This window comes from Oryctolagus cuniculus, chromosome 3, assembly GCF_964237555.1.
Source record: "Oryctolagus cuniculus chromosome 3, mOryCun1.1, whole genome shotgun sequence".
Taxonomy (NCBI): Eukaryota; Metazoa; Chordata; class Mammalia; order Lagomorpha; family Leporidae; genus Oryctolagus; species Oryctolagus cuniculus.
The window spans coordinates 109,919,358-109,932,637 of record NC_091434.1 but is presented as its reverse complement, the minus strand read 5'-3'; the positions used below and the strand labels follow the sequence as shown (position 1 = coordinate 109,932,637).

Sequence of the window (13,280 nt, the reverse complement as noted above, 5' to 3'; positions counted from 1 at the left end):
ACTAGAAGCAGGGTAGCTGGAACTCAAACTGCCACTCCTATATGGAATGAGGGCTTACCAAGTGGTCTCCTAACATGTCCTATCATAACACCCACCCTATTCAGATATATTTTAGTCTGCCAACAAAATGGTTTCTTATTCTTTAATATTAGTATTTAAAATGGGAATATTTTATCTAATAAACAAATTTCTAGCTTCTCTTAAATAGTTGAAAAACATTTGAGTCAATTCTTTTTTCTTTCATTCCATTTTTAATTTTAATTGTAATTAATTTTTAACAGACTCAATATGATTTATAGATACAAGTCTAAGAGCAAAATGAAACAGCTGATTCCTTTTTAGCGACAATTGCTGGTGCTAAGTAACAGCTATATGCTGCAGAGTTCATAGGTTGTGTTTCCAGTTCACCCACATCCTTCTGAACCTCTGCCTTCCTTCCCCAGTGAGATCCAGGGGCTGTTTCAGATTTTATCATGCAGCTGATCTTGTTTTTCTCATTCCTAGCAGCCTTCCATTAGTTGTATCACCTGGACAGCCTTTGCAGTTATTGAATCTTAAGACCCTGCCCACCTCCCCCCTCCAGACCACTTCCCCTGTATGTACTTTAACAAAGTCATTCCTTTAGTTAGAATCTTCCTCTCTCTTTGCTTACTGGTGCCTCACTAGAAATGGAACAGGATTCAATCCTAGGACTACACGAGTATCATAAGCTTCTAGGAGAAGAATAGAATGGCATGGTATAGCAAATCTATTGGATGTGCAGTCAGTTAACTAAGATTCAATTTCAGCTAAAAATTTGGATTGTCAGAAAAATGTGAGTATAGATCCTACTTGCCAATTTTTAGTATGATACCTTGACCAATATACTTAAATTGTCTGTGGCTTTTTCCTTATCTTTAAATGTAAATATTTGCCCTGCCTGCCTCAGAGAATTCTTGTAAAATCCAAAGACATTCTAAGAAGGTTATTTAAATAGTTCATAGAATTAAGACAATTTTAGATTTTTTTTGCCAAAATTATTAAACTACTCTAGAAGGGGTGGTGAAAAATGTATTTTAGCAAATGTTTCAAATTCTCTCTGAAAAAAATCAATACTATAAAAATATATGTGTAGTATGTAACTTTTCTTTTTAACCCAGAGTGCAGAAATATTTTAAGGGCATATATGACCTTTCTTCCTAACACTCCAGGAGCCCTAACTGAAAATCTGTCTACCACAGTTTCCACAATATCTACTATTACATAAGTTACCATACCCTAATCATGTCCATTAACAATGGGGATATATTCTGAGAAAAGCATCGCTAAGTGGTTTTATCATTGTGTGAACCTATAGATTGTATTTACACAAACTAAGACAGCTATAGTTGATGTAATCTTATATGACCATTTTCATATATGCAGTCCATCACTATATTTGACTACATAAGAAGTTATAAATTGGCTTATAACATATTTCTGATTTGTACACCATGTACTTTAAAAAAAACTGACATAAGAAGGTATAACTATAATATTCTGCTCTGTGGTGGCTAACAAAACAAAGAGTATAAAGAAACTGATAACACAACTAATAAGTCTAAAATTAAAAAAAGATTCTGTGTGAATATAAAAATCATAAATATTTGTTATAAATAATTTGCCTGTGGCCATAGTCACTTTTGTAAATAAGCACTGTTAATATTTGAGTCTTTTTTATAAGTAATATTTTAGTTAACATCATTTAATTGGATATTTCTTAAAATTACTACTTTTAATGGCTGTGAAATATTTTATCTTGAGAGTAGGCTATTTGATTCACAACGGCAAATGTTGAAGCTACATTTTACTGATTATTATATTAATATTCATGAATAAAAAGAAAGTGCAGCATTATAAAAACATAGGATAAAGAAATAAAGAATTAGTTTCTCATTTTTATGGAAACACTTTATAACATTTGTTCAAATGCATCCGCATATATATGTAGATAAAGACATTGCTTTTAAATAGTTCCTAATACACATTTATTTTAGGCTACATTTCTACTTAATATATCATAGTCATCATTCCAACCAATTAGATCTCATTTTCAATGGCTGCACAATATTCCACTGTGCTGTTGTTCAACTGATTATTTCTTTAAAATACATTCTTATAAGCACTGTTGAATCACGGGCCCAGTGCTGTGGCATAGTGGGTAAACCCACAGCCTGCAGTGCTGACATCTCATATGGGTGCCGTCTGAATCCCAGCTACTCTACTTCCAACCCAGCTCTCTGCTATGGCCTGGGAAAGCAGTACAAGATGGCCTAAGTCCTTGGGCCCCTGGACCAGCATGGGAGGCTCAGAAGAAGCTCCTGGCTCCTTGTCGCTCCCCCTCTTCACGGAGGAACGACACAGGACCCTGCGCTGTTCTTTTGTCTGCTCGGCCCTTCCCAGGTTTGCTGCTGGTTCTTCCCCGGGTTGGCTGCCGTCCCTCCACCTCCGTGGAGGGGCGGGCCCCCCTGCCACTTTCCCCACTTCCGCGGGGGAGCGGCATACCGCAGGCCAGCTCTCTCGGGGGCTGCTCAGATGTTCCTCAGGTGTTCCCTTTAGATGTTCCTGGTGCATGTTGGCTCTCTCCTCCTTTATAGTCCTCTTCCACCAATCCCAACTCTGCTACCCAGACACCGAGTACGCTGCTCTCCTCCAATCAGGAGCAGGTCCTACAGTTTATTGGTTGAACTGGAGGCAGCTGCGTAGAAGCTGTTTACTCCTCTCCCAGCGCCATATTGTGGGAGAGCAGATGCATAGAATAAGTCTTAATTCGAGTAACTTAGTCTAGTCCAGGTTGCTCCCCACAGCTCCTGGCCTTGGATTGGTGCAGCTCCAGCCATTGTGGTCAATTGGAGAGTGAACCAACAGATGGAAGATGTCTCTCTCTCTCTCTCTCTCTCTCTCTCTCTCTGCCTCTCCTCTCTCTGTGTAACTCTGACTTTCAAATAAATTTTAAAAAAATCCAACTAACTGAGCACCAAAGGGGAAACTTGTTGAAGTGAAATGGACACTATGAGAAACAGTGACTTGATCAGCTCTTGTCTTGACGGTTGATGTACAATGTAATACTTTATCCATTTTAGTATTTTTTTTTTGTTCTAGTACCATTGGTTGAACTCTGTAATTAACACACAATTATTCTTAGGTGTTTAAATTTTAACTGAAAAGTGATCCCTGTTAGGAATTTGGAAAACATTATGCTGAGTGAAATAAGCCAAAAAGAGGCAACAGATGGCCCTGTGATAAGATTCCTCAAAACCAAGACAAAGAGGAAAGATCTGCACATTTCGGCAGAATTGAAATGGAGAGAATTGCAATCTTTATCTTCTTTAAAATTTGGCCAAAACTTAGCTCCTGCAGAATTCACTGAAAATATATGACTGCTAATTTAAGATTAAAACCTTAATAGCACACTCAACCTCTTACCTTTGCATATTTCCTCAACTACATCCAATTATCTGTCATGGTAATATCTGCTTCTCCCAGAAATGCTTAAATGCAGTGAGATCAACAAAATGAGAATTTAGCTCAAATATGAGCCTTTCCTGGTGCTGTGTGATGGTAGTGACTCCAAAAACAGCCCTGCATGTCATCCCCAGTCACGAAAACAATAGATATCAGCTAGCCTCTCTCTCTTTCCTCTCTTTCCCTATTTCATTCCGTATCTATCTCTACTGATGTAGCTTTTAGAATGGCTTGTGTATCTGTCAAACTCTGTCCATACCTCTGCCACTGGTTTGAGTATTCCTCATTCTCTTGTGAGACCATAGCCATAGCTTATTACTGTGTCCCCAGGCTCCCTTCTACTCACAACCTGACAGGGCCACACTGTCCTAATTAAAACCCCTGGTGACTTACCATTGCTAATAGGACAAAACTGTTCTAGCAGGAAACTAGAACATATTTTAAAAATGTATTTCTTTGATTTATAACTTAAAATACCTGATATGTGATAGATATGTAGACCTCTGAATTGCTCCTCATGCTCAGAAATGGAAGGGTGGACCTAACTTAGGCATGTCCAATCACTCTGGTTTCTTCCATTAGCATTTTAAAAAATAACGCCTCTATTGGTGTGTAATTCACATTTAATAAACTTTCCCTTCTGAAACAGTACAGAATATTTAGTATATCAGAGTTGTACAACCATCATCACTAATTCCAGAACACTTCATCACCCCAAACAGGAACTCGAGTTTCAAACATTCCGCAGTATAATTTATCCTAACCCCTAGTAACCACTTTCTGTTTCTATGAATTTTCTTATTTTAGCCAATTACCTGGAATCCCAGAGTATGTAGCCTTTTGAGTATGGCTTTGCTTACTTAGCATAGTGTTTTCAAGGCTCATTGGCAGCTTGAATTAGTATTCTTTTAATATAGCTGGATAGTATTCCATTTTATGGAAGTACCATATTGTTTATCCATTCAACAACTGACAGACATTTGGCTTCTTTCCATTTGTTTGGCAATTATGTATACTTCTTCTATGAGAAAATTAGGAATATTAATGCACAAGTTTTTGCATGGACATATGTTTATGATTCTCATATCTAGGAGTGGAATTGTCAGATTATATGGAAACACTATGCTTAGTATTTTAAGAAATTGCCAAACTGCTTTAAAACTGAGTATACCATTTTACATTCTTAGTAGCAATGCATAAGTGTTATAATTTTTTTTACATTTTTGTAAAAATGAAATGTTAATTTTTTTCTTATTATAGTCATCTTTGTGGCCACATAATATTATTACATTTCATTTTAATTTCTATTTCCCTAATAATTAATGATATTCAACATGTTTTCACATGCTTATTGGCCACTTGCATATCTCCTTCAGAGAAATGACCGAATTCTTTACCCATTTTTAATTGGGTCATTTGTCTTTTTATGGTTGAGTTATAAGTATTCTTTATATAGTCTGGTTGAATGGTATTCCCTTGCAATGAGTTCATCCTAGTTGGAATTTATTGAGCTTTCTGGATATGTAGATTCATGTCTTTTATCAAATGTGGAATGCTTTTGATAAACATTATTCTTTCGATGTTTTTCTTCCTATTCTTATCTCTCCTTCTCCTAAGACTAACACAATGTGTGCTGTTCCACAAATTTGATTTGAGAACTTTCCTAGGGAAAAGGATTTTCACACTGAGAGAATTTTGAAACAAGTCAAATAAAGATAAAACCTGAGAGCGAGAGTGTCCAGGGATCTTACAGGTTGGATCATGACAATTCTGTAGGAACGACACTTTGCCCCTTCCACTACTATGATTGCAAAACTGTTAGTTTTCAACTCGGTGAGAGGTTATTGGGAAAAGGGCAAGTTAAATGCCACAAAGCTGCTCTTGCTGATATTCAGCTGATTTCTTTCCACATTCCAAATAAATGCTCCTCAGGCTGTTCACTTCCTGAGCTCCAAATGCATTGATTTGGACGAATTTTTTCAGAGCAGTCTTCCTTTGCTTTTATGGAGAAAAAGATTTTCAAAGGTCCTTACTCTAGCATTTCAAAAGAGCTTCTCTTTCCCTTTAGCTTTCTTAAGGCACTAGAACAGGGCTTTAAATGGTTTATCTCATCATGTTATCCCACCTTTTGCCAGGGCCTCTTTCTTCAACTGGATCTGTATGAGTGCTTCAAAATTTAAGATGTAAAAATAGTTTTAAACATATTTTCTATAACCAAGTAACAAGTCACTATTATTCAACCTCACTGTGCTTAATAAAGATAATGAAAAGTAGAATTTCAATAAAATAGAACCCAAAGACTTGAAAATTTTAAGCAAACATATAGCATGTGTGTATATTGTGCAACTACAAGAGAAATACTGTATCATCTAGGAGTTTTGTCTGAAGAGAAGCTTTTTGTTGCTCTTAACTACTGAAGTTGTAGTTCTCTTCTTCTACTCCTTCTAAGCCTTCATCTACAGACCCACAAATTCATGGCTGATATTCAGTAAAGTGATGAACAGGTCCTTACACTGATATTTTAGTCTAGATGACTAGATTGTACTTTGCTATGGCACAAAGTAGATTAATACAATAGACTAACTACTAACATGGAAACAAAACAGTCTTATGTGAATGGATGATAATCAAAGAGATAACTAGAGGTTAAGAGTGCAAATGTAGGTTTCAGAAAGTCTACGGAATTAAATTTGGCTCCACCACTCACCAGCTCTTTGAGAAGCTTGGGGAAGCCTCTAATTCCTCTCTGGAGTAATGCTTATTTCATTGGTATTTGGTAGACAAGATAATGTATGTATAACATATACATGTGGTGCACAACTCACAATAGGCCCTCAGTAAATGATAGTATTAGGTGGTAACCTGAAAAACCCACTCCATAGCAGACTAACTGCAGCTGCATTAAATATTTCAATTTTAAAAACTAAGAAATGTTGTAAAGGGAGGCTATAACCTATAAGTAGTCTTCCATCTCTCACCATATAAATCTTTCTTAGACTGATTCATATATTTGGATTTCCCCACGTGTAGCACATGTTAACTCTTATACATCATAGACTTCCAGGGAACATGTCAATCATTCATGCATGTATTCACACATTCAATATTTATTGTGTCAGGCATTACACTAATCTTAGCATTGGCATAGGGACATGGATCTATTGAACAGGTCCCTACCCTCATGGAGGTTACCTTCCAGCAAGGAATGGAGGCAGATTCTGCTGAGTCTATCCCAACATTAGGGATGAAAAAACTCAAATATTTAAGATCTGAAGTCAAGCATTTCCCTGACTCTCTCAAAGTTCCAGTTCTGCCATGTTGCATATTTCACCAAGGAGATCCCCACAATGGCATCTGGATGTTAAAGCAGAGGACATGACACAGATGCTATGTTTCTGCCATTCCTGTCAGAACTGCTGGGTATTCCACAACACCTGTAGCTAAGACCCCATGATTCTCTTCTTAGCTTCATATGAGTCAAGAAACAGAGAAGGAAAAATCACCATGTTCCCAAATTTGTATATATCAAATTCATGAAGTTTGTATTCCTTAAATAAAATTTAAAAAAAGCAGAGATGCTCGTTTTGATGGAGGAGATAATGGCCAAGGCAGTACAATCCTGGAGCCAGCAGGGGTGGCCTCAACTTCCTAGTCATAGATACATGAGAATAACAGACATGCAGTTGTCAATTCAGTCGTGTTCTTCAGAGCACTACTCTTGGAAGTTCTGCCTGCTCCCCCTGCTTCTGCAAGGTTTTATATAACACCTAAAACCAGCATGAAAGCTCTTTCTCCTGAAACTGCTCAACATGGTTTATATTATCTGTTACCACACTGGGACCAACATTGAGAAATGAATAAGAAAAACAAATAAACAGGAGTAGTATTGATTGTAATAAATGATGCAAAGACTGATACAAGTTGAATGCATTAGTCTTGTTTTGTGCTACTATAGTGAAACACCTATGACTGCGCTACTTCCAATATCTCCACACGAAGGACAAAAAGCCTTCTACAAGGGAACCTTCCAGGTACACACTCAATCCCATCAAACCAAAGCAGAAAGGGAAAGGTTTCAAGCAGAGTGGTAAAGGGAACTCCCTTAACAATAGAATTTAAGCAAAGACCTAAAGGAAAGGAGGAGTAAAGTGAAGACCTAGGGAAAGAAATTTCCAAGGAGAGCAAACAAAGGCCAGAGCAAAGGCCCAGTGATGGGCAAGAGTTTGTTGCATGTACTCCTCAGAGAAGAGAGCAGCATGGGAAGACTGGTTCAAGACAAGGCTGGAAATTTAAACAAGGGCCACCCTTCCTCTAAGTGTAATCCAAGGACTGTAATCAGTCTGTGAGCTATTTATTGAGTACAAAAATTAAGAATAAATACTAAAAAATTTTGCAGCAATTTGGCATTACATATCATTCATTTATAAAACTATCAGTCACAACATATTAGCAATTAAAACAAAGAGGTGAAACCTATTCTTCACCACAGATTGTTTGAGAAACATTGTTCTACATGTCTAGGCTCTCAAACGTCTCCTGTATAGGGCCATATTAGGGATGTTTTAGGCTTTCATGGCACTCTAGAGTTTCTGTGGCAATTCCTCAACCTTGCCATGGTAGCTCCAAAGCAACAATGAACAATATGTAAACAAATAGGTACTGCTGTGCTCCAATAAAACTTTATTTACAAAAAACACATTGCGCCAACTTTGGCCTGCATTCTGGAGTATGTCAACCACTGTTCTAGGCCACAAAAGAAACTGAATTTAACTACAAAGCAATAACATCATCTGCTTATTTGAAGCAAACCCTTAATCTTGATCCCACCTCATTTCTGCCTGCACATATCTGTGGTCTTTGAATCATGGACTGTAAGTCAGAAAGGGCCTTCCAGCTCTGCCCAACTCTACCTGAGTGTTTCCCTCCTTTCAGTCCTGAGAGGTGAAGTCCCTGCTTACAGGATCTGCATCTAAAGGTAGAGATAATTTTTGTCTCTTACCTGCATCCCCAAAGAGAACACCCACCACTCACCCTGCCTTCCTCAGCTTGATGAGCAACTCAGATCCCCAGGAAGTCACAGCCTTGCAGGCTCCAAGATCCAGCCAGTGCAACATGGATTCACAGAGTACCAGAATCATTAAGTCACCTTGCTATCTAGTTTCTAGAATTCTACCATTCCCAGCTTACTTTTGTAGCAAACTGCACTTTTGTTGACTTGGGCATTTGTGGCCATCGCCCATCTCTGGCTCTTTTGGTATGTCTGAAATGGCTGCATTGGACAGGAGGCACACCACATGTGTAGCCTTGTTTTTCTCTGGGCTCAGACAATGCCATAGGCAGGAAAGCCTTCCATGTTCACACATATTCCCATTCACACAACATCCATTTCATAAACAAAACCCCATACACATACAGTAGAACACCTATCCTCACCCTACCTGGACTAGCAACCACAATGTGTATAAGATGGCTTCTACCCAGTAGGTCTCTCACTCAGAGGGTATAGAATTCATGCAGTTCTTTCTGAAACCTCTTTTATTTAAGATTTCTTTCATTGACTCACAACAAACTTAATGGATAAAACTTTGCTATTGCAAGTTTCCTTAAAATATCCCTTTTGGATCTACCACCATTTATGTTGGCAGGAGACAGCTTGGAGAATTTGGAAAGTCTCAGTTTGGCACAACCTCAGAGCTACTGGCACATTAAAGATTAATAAAGTGCATTTAACTGAGCTAAGGACACTGCAATATGATCCTTCACCATGAAATGTGTGAGATTCTTTGTTTGCAATGAACAAAACTGAAGCTCAGAAAGGACCTACCATGAGAAGCTAAGATAGGAAACAATTAGGAATTTGTACTTCTATCATTGGTCAATGGGCAGGCAGGAATCAATTTCCCCTGCTTAGACATACTCTTAGCATTGTCAGGAATTAAAGATGGGCATTGCAATCTGACCACAGAGTTGGGTGTTTATTAACTTTGCAGTACCACAGAGTTAGTACAATCGCACCTGCCTCATTAGAGGCTAAGAAAGGAATGGTTCTGAATTAATTCCCAAGTCAACAGCTTCTCCAATGAAAGTCAGGGTAAATCAAAGCATTTCTAAATGTTTCTGCTTTGCTTTTATAAACTAGAACGCTTGGATTTTATTGAATATTAACCCAGGAAGGGAAAAAAGATCAAAACAACACTATTCACATTGCATGGGGGCAAACAAATGGCAGTAGAATGAATCAGACAACATTTAAAATGAAATTAAAAGTTAAATAAGCATGTAGATCCTAACTTTTGGTTCCAAGGAGGACTCTATTTGCTGTCAGTCACCAGATACCTGGACACACAGTACCAAATCCTGGAACCAATCAGCTAGGGCAAACATTTTAAAAGGCACCATCCTGAACTCTGGAAAAGTGCTCGCCAACTCCACGTGCTGCATAATGTCTTGTGTCTATTTGCACAGTGAGTATGATCTCTTCACGTCCTGTGAAAAATCACAGGCAAACTGTGCCTCTGCAAATCAGAGCTTAGACCAGAGCGCTGAGCACGCTGAACACTCTCATGGACACTGACATCAACATTCAAGGGGAAAAAAAGAAAAGAAGATTATGTCCTTACCGAAAAGGCATAGCAGACAGGGATGTAGAATGTTTCACTTTAGCCCTCTCTTTGCTTTCTCTTTCATTCAGTCAAGGTTCTAAGGCTATTGAGAAGAGTTCCTGGGGTTTTCGAATCTTCCTTCAAGAGTTTTAATCACTGGCTTCCCCAGACCAGGTTTAACAAACAGTGCTGTGTTCTGTCAATATTTGTATGCAGCACCACAGTGGGCAACCAGCCAACACCCAGAGATTCAAGAGGCAAGGAGAGAAAACTGACACCCTAACAAACACGCTGTCTTCTTTTGTGTCCTTTAAGGAGGTGCTCAAAGTGTCATCTTTGATTCTGATGGGGGCTAAAGATAGCCTCTTTCTATGACTTTCTCCAATGCCCTCTGTCTGAAACCTTTACCAGGCTGCCTGAGCTGAGTTCCGCAAAGTTTGTTTTTTGTCTCACTGCCCTGAAATTCTCTGCACAATCGCACAGTTTGCCTCTCCACCAGCTGCACTTTAAATGTATTTTAATTGGCTGGAATGTCGAAAGAATCCATTTGGCAGTCGTTTGCATGTGCAGCACGCCCAGGGCAGCTGAAAGGGGCCCCAGAAGCAGCCGATTACTTCATCAAAAGCTGCAGTTTGAATACCATTGACTCCTACATAACTACAGTGAACTCAATTCTATAGGCAAGCAGGAGTAATTAATAATTTGCTGAGAACATTCTTCATTCATCTAAAAACCAGAAAAGCAAAGGAAAAATATATCCCTGCAGACACAACAGTTCTTCTGAAAGGCTTGATTTATAGCCCCCAGTTCTACTTTTCACAAACATTGACTCTGTATAGCATTACAGGAGGGGTACACTGCATAATTCGGTTTGCCTGAAAAGTTAATTCAAGTAATTTTCCTTTTGAATGATCCCCTGAGATACCTCGCTCCATTCCTTCTTTATACATTAGCCATATGCTACAATAAATACTGTCAATACTTGTGGCATTTCCTCATTCCCTTTATTTTTCTTGGTTGGTTGCAATAATTAGTTTGTGGCCTCTGCTAGATCTAGCCACAAATAAATTCACCCTCAGTCAAAGTGGATAATCATCACCACCCAGCACTTGCAAGCCAAATCAAAGTTTAAAACACTCTAAAAAAAAAAAAAAAAAAGTCAGCCTAAACAGATTTTTTTTTTTTTTTTTTTGGACAGGCAGAGTTAGACAGTGAGAGAGAGACAGAAAGACAGAGAGAAAGGTCTTCCTTCCATTGGTTCACCCCCGAAATGGCTGCTACGGCTGCGCACTGTGCCAATCTGAAGCCAGGAGCCAGGCGCTTCCTCCCGGTCTCCCATGCGGGTGCAGGGCCCAAGCACTTGGGCCATCCTCCACTGCCTCCCCGGGCCACAGCAGAGAGCTGGACTGGAAGAGAAGCAACCAGGACAGAATCCAGCGCCCCAACCGGGACTAGAACTCGGAGTGCTGGCACCGCAGGCGGAGGATTAGCCTAGTGAGCCGCAGCACCGGCCTAGCCTAAACAGATTCTAACATCAATGGGTAGAGAGCAGATACTTGTACATATGTGCATATGTGCTCAAAAATAAAATAATGGTACAATAAGTTGTCTGATTGATAAAATGACAAATACAATAGTTTGCAAATGTTCCTTTGATACTCTTTTGTTAAAAAGTCTTTCCAATAACATATGTCAATCACACTTACAGATTTAGAATCCCTGGGTATCCCAGGAAATCATGATTCCTCCTCTTATTAAGAACCTCTGATTTAAAGTCAATATATCCAGTAGGATCTTGGCACCCTGAGCTTGCCTCTTTATGGAAAATGTGAGCCAATGAACATTGTCAAATTTGTTCTGATGCCTTTTCCTCACTCCAATAAAATCATCTGTGGTTCACAACATGATCATACAAGACAAAAGAATGATAGGCCCAAGTTGTTTGTGTGGATTTATTCAACTGTTCAGAATCTAAAACCAGCACCCTTATTAAATAGGCATCTTTACAGAAAAGCACAGAAACAGAAGAATGGGAGAAAGGAATGGGGAGCACCACATGTGTGCAACCTGCACAGTCGCACATAGCCCTGTGCTCAGAAGGGATCTGTGTTGAGACTGATGCTGTGCTGGTGTCATCTTGAAATTCTTAACTTCTGAACAAGGGGCTGTATGTTTTCATTTTGCATTAGGCCTGGCATATTACATATTGCTGGTCCTGACAGAGGTACTATATATCCCTCTGATTCAACACATGGTTGGACTTGAAAAGCACTGGAAAGACTATCTTGAGGGTGCACGTGACAAAAACTTTCTCTCTTGTCTTGTACAACATTTTGCCTTGGATTTCAGAGTCACCAAGGAAGGTTATTTAGGAGAGAGAACTCTCCAGTAAAATTAGGAGGCAGGAATAACTTAATGCTTTGTAACTCCTCTGTCCTGAGCCAGGGCATGGCTCACTCTCTCTTGTGTCCTTTTACTTCAACTAAACAACTCAGATTTTTGTTTCCCAAATGATCAGCGTTCAGTATGTCATTCTATGGGCAGAAAGTTCCATATAGCTGTCATCCATTCTTAAATTATCCTAGCTCTGTGGTTTATGGTTTGACAAGGCTCAAGTCAGTCCCAAACCTCAAAGGCAATGCTGATCCACTTAAGGGGGCCCAACAACTAACAATGAGAAGGTATATATCACCTTCTGCTCCTAAAAGTGACCTTCAAGACCTGACCTTACAGCCAGATGCTGGCCTTAGCAAAAGCCATACAAAAAAAGAAATTTCCCTCTGTAATAGAAGTTGGTGTCACATGTCAAGTATATTTTGTTGCTGGCAAAATTTATCTGTCAACATACTGTAACTCTGATACTTAAATAAAACCGACTAGCTAGCTAGCATTATAGAAACAGAATGGAATTTAGAGATTTGGTTTTCCAAATTATTGTTATTTTAGAAAGGATAACAGTAAGGCCAGCACTATGGCATAGTGGGTAAAGCCACCACCTACAGTGCCAGCATCCCATGTGGGCACCAGTTCGAGACCCAGCTGCTCCATTTCCAATCTAGCTCTCTGCTATGGCTTGGAAAAGCAGTAGAAGATGGCCCAACTCCTGGGGACCCTGCACCCACATGGGAGACCGGGAAGAAGCTCCTGGCTCCTGGCACAGCTCCGGCTTTTGTGGCCAATTGGGGAGTGAACCAG

General features: G+C 39.2%; 1 protein-coding gene across 3 annotated transcripts in view; it reads right to left on the bottom strand.

The window, feature by feature from the left end:
- Positions 1–13,280, bottom strand: part of NCKAP5 (NCK associated protein 5) — a 1,120,879-nt gene that overhangs the window by 1,035,916 nt on the left and 71,683 nt on the right. The window contains exon 1 of one of the 3 annotated variants that reach the window (XM_051849620.2): positions 10,104–10,978. The exons of the other annotated variants lie outside the window; for them this stretch is intronic. The gene's annotated coding sequence lies outside the window, so the exon portion shown is untranslated. Of the gene's footprint in view, positions 1–10,103; positions 10,979–13,280 lie in introns of those variants that run through there. 3 annotated transcript variants of the gene reach the window in all.